This window comes from Monodon monoceros, unplaced genomic scaffold (assembly GCF_005190385.1).
Source record: "Monodon monoceros isolate NGI ecotype Baffin Bay Population unplaced genomic scaffold, NGI_Narwhal_1 Super_Scaffold_1, whole genome shotgun sequence".
NCBI lineage: Eukaryota > Metazoa > Chordata > Mammalia > Artiodactyla > Monodontidae > Monodon > Monodon monoceros.
Window position 1 is genome coordinate 12657785 of NW_021703765.1, and position 4111 is coordinate 12661895.

At 45.3% G+C, this 4111-nt stretch overlaps 1 pseudogene across 1 annotated transcript; it reads left to right on the forward strand.

Moving 5' to 3' along the window:
* Positions 1 to 388: 388 nt before the first annotated feature.
* Positions 389 to 3460, forward strand: LOC114892218 (annotated as a pseudogene). Its single transcript, XR_003792682.1, has 2 exons — positions 389 to 1870; positions 2098 to 3460. The product of XR_003792682.1 is annotated as a zinc finger matrin-type protein 2 pseudogene (transcript).
* The last annotated feature ends 651 nt before the right edge of the window (positions 3461 to 4111 follow it).

The window sequence follows — 4111 nt, forward strand, 5'->3', positions numbered from 1 at the left end:
AACACACACACACACACACACACACACACACACACACACACACACACACACGCCCTCCTCGCCCGGGTCGCGGGCGCCGAGCACAAGCCCCGCCCACTCCCCCGCCTCACCCCGGCGAACCCGCCGCGTAGCTGGGCTCATTGAATATTAATCACGCGCCGGCAGCGGGAAGGCGGGAGACAGGCAGGGCGGGAGCTCCTCGGCGGGCCTCATGAATATGCATCACCTGCATGACGGCATTCCAGGCAGAAGAGGGGAGAGCAGGAGGGCGGCGGTGAGGCGGGGCTTCAGGGTAAACAAATGGGACGCCGTACGAGGGCGGGGCTGGGGGGGGCAGTTTCCCGGGAGGTTCCGGCGCGAGCCTCAGAGAGGGGGAGGCAGAGACGACAGATGCGCGCGGTGCATCTTGGGAGTTGTAGTTCCAGTGCGCGGACGGGCCTGTCCGAAGGAAACGTGGTGAACTACAAGCCCCAGAGATCCTTAAACTATGCCCCTCCTTTCAGCCAGCCGTGTGCCCTGGACAGTGGGTATTCTGCCCTCTGCTGTTGAACTCCGTGCCCGGGAATGTTCTTGTTCATTAACTTGTACTTAGCCCGCCCACTCCCGCTTCCCAGAAGACTTTCGTTTTCCCGGCTAATTGAAAGAGAGGGCTTTGAAGGGACTCTAAACGGTACAAAGGTCCCCAGCCTTTGGTCTTCACCTCCACCACCCATTGAACGTGCTTAGTGGAAATCGTGCAGCCCCGACCCGATCCTCCAGTTCGTACATCTGAGAAGGAAAAAGGCAAAGGGCTGAGATCTCATTTTTCCCTGTTGGTCTTAAGGTTTGAAGTAACTTAATGACACAGAAAGCGATGGAAAGTAGAGGAAACGCTGGAATGGAGACACGGTGGGATATGAGATGGGCTGGTCCTGTATGTTCTCTCTTAACGCCTTCCCTTGTTTCTTCTTTCAACATTCAGAAAAAGTTATACTCTACGGCTACAGTGTTATTCGTGGTCTGAAAAGTTGCACTTTCTTGTCAGTTGAAACAATATTGTAGGCTAGATTAGAATAGCATACTACTTAAAAGAATTTAGTAAAATTTTTAATTTAATTACTATTCCCCCACATTGTTTTAGAAATCTGGATTTTCACATTTGAGACTTTTTCAACTTCATACTATCCAGGGCCTGCCTTAACTTCAACAAAGTTACTAAACTTGAGGGTGAATTGGGGGTGAGGGGTTTGAGGAAAGAGGAAGGAGAGAGAAACAGAGAAACTGGAACTTGTACCTGAAATAACAGAAACTAGTAAGGGCAGGGAAAGTTGTACTTGGGTTATCTACACAGTTTCATTGAAGAGGAATGGAGGAAATTACAGCACCAAAAAATATATATTTATCTTGATTCTTGAAATTCCTGAAAATGATTTTTTATATTTTTCTTTTGAAGTATTACCTCTTAGTCTCATGAAACAAATGTTTATTCCATTTCAATTCAATCAACAGCACAGAGTTACATTTTTTAAATTAGGAAGAATGCAAGTTCTCCCAAGAGACATAAGATAGTCAAGTCAATTAATTTAACAAATAATTATAAACATATTATGTGCCAGGTACTCTGTTACAGCAACTGAATAAATCAAACACTGTCCTTGCCTTCACAGAGCTTATAGATTAGCAAGAAAGAGGTTCAACAAGTGAGAGGGATGTGGACGAGGGGAGAATACTGGGTGCCATGGAGGAAGCAAAAATAAAACAAGAGAACTGACCTAGTCTAGGGAGTCCAACAATAGAGACCTCACTTTGGATGAAATTTTCTGGAACAAATGAAGCTGAGTACTTGCTGAAGGCTAAGTCTCTGAAAGAAAGTAAAGAGGCAGAGAAAGAGGTAATGATCTTGAAGATGAATTTCAGCTGCCTAATCCATATGTACCTCGAGTAGCACAAACTATTCTAGAAATGAACAGTATTTTAATTTAGCCTTACTTTAATAAGGTTAAAAAACAAAGACTATGTTAAATTTCAGCACCAAAACACGGACTATTTACATTTCTTTATATTTTTTAGTTCCTTAGCTGATTTCCTATAAACCTCTTTAATTTTTTCTATATTAAGAAATATAGATTCACTTCGCAGTGAAGATGGCATCGGGCAGTGGGACAAAAAACTTGGACTTTCGCCGAAAGTGGGACAAAGATGAATATGAGAAGCTCGCCAAGAAGAGGCTCACGAAAGAGAGAGAAAAGAAGCATGGAAAACCAGTGCAGCCAGTCACGCGAGAGCTTCTCCGGCATCGGGACTCCGAGGTGGACCTGGAATCCAAACTTAGGAAGACAATCGTCATTACCAAGACCACCCCACAGTCTGAGATGGGAGGATACTATTGCAATGTCTGTGACTGTGTGGTGAAAGACTCCATCAACTTCCTGGATCACAGTAATGGAAAGAAACATCAGCGAAACCTGGGTATGTCTATGCGTGTGGAATGTTTCACTTTGGATCAGGTGAAGAAACGTTTTGAAGTCAACAAGAAGGAGATGGAAGAGAAGCAGAAGGATTATGACTTTGAGGAAAGGATGAAGGAACTCAGAGAAGAGGAGGAAAAGGCCAAAGCCTACAAGAAAGAGAAACAGAAGGAGAAGAAAAGGAGGGCGGAGGAGGACTTGACATTGGAGGAGGAAGGTGAGATGACAGCTGTGATGGGCTTCTCTGGCTTCGGTTCCACCAAGAAGAGTTACTGAGGCTTTCTATGCTTGGCTTTTTGCCAGGCCTAACTTTGTGTGTGTGGGCGTCATCTTTTGGGAGGTACTGGGGAAAGTCCTTAAGAGTGGCAGGGGGGAGGGCTAGAGGGTGGGTGTTTGTGGTTTCCCTCTACCTTGGGAGAGAGCACAGGATGCAAAGCAACGTGCTGTGGCATGTTCCTTCAGCCTCAGTATTTCACTGGAGACAGAGGACCTCTGATCATCTGAGTTCCCAATAAAGAAAAACCACCTCTTCTGAGGCTGCTTTCCCGAAAAAAAAAAAAAAGAAATATATATTAATTCTCATATATCTGCTTTCTAGAGTTATTTTTATTTAGCTAATGTAACAAACTCAAGGGAAGTTTGTTCTAATCAGAAATTCTGTCACCATTGGCCCAATGTCCATTTGCATCCTAAGAAATCATAGCACTGTCTCAATAAGCTCTGAGTCTTCTTGTTTAGTTTTACACAATCACCACGACTCTCGCCTTTTTATCCTCTAGGAACTGTATTTACCCCTTGACGTTATTTGTAACCAAAAAGCCTCCTCCAAGGGGGAAAACGTAAAGAAAAAGCACTGGTCAGAGAATTCAGTATACAGAGTATTGGAGTGGGGAGGGGTTGAAGAGTCTTCATACACACCTGCCAGACTTGGTATGAGGGATTACTAAATTAGGAGGAGAAAGGGAATAATGAATTATGTTCAAGTATCTCAACATGAAGAAAAAGGAAGTACATTCCAGCCTCAAAAAACAGTGGGTCCGGTCTTCCCTGGTGGCGCAGTGGTTGAGAGTCCGCCTGCCGATGCAGGGGACGTGGGTTCGTGCCCCGGTCCGGAAGATCCCACATGCCGTGGAGCGGCTGGGCCCGTGAGCCATGGCCACTGAGCCTGCGCGTCTGGACAGCCTGTGCTCCGCAACGGGAGAGGCCACAACAGTGAGAGGCCCGCGTACCGAGAAAAAAGAAAACAAAAAACCGTGGGTCCTTTTTTTGTGGGCAGGGGGAGAATGCAGATTATAATTTTTACACAGAGAAACTATTTCAGGCATAGTGTCTATAATCTAAAACACGTCATATTCCATTGTATCCAAAATAATAGAAATCAGAGCTTAGGGGAGAGCAGAAGACCAAGGATCCACAGTGTGATCCATCCCTGGTTCCACCTCCAAACACCTTCAGTAAAGTCACTAAACTTGGGGCTGAGATGAGAGAGAGAAAGAAATGAGAGTTCATAAAAATAGACAGTCCCCTGAACACCAGATCAACTGGAACCTCAGAGTTTTAATAATAGACAATGATAAGGGCAATGAAACTTGTACTTGGAGTTTGCTGGTATCATGGAACATCATCCAGACCGTCTGAGCCAACCCACGCCGTACAATTTCTCT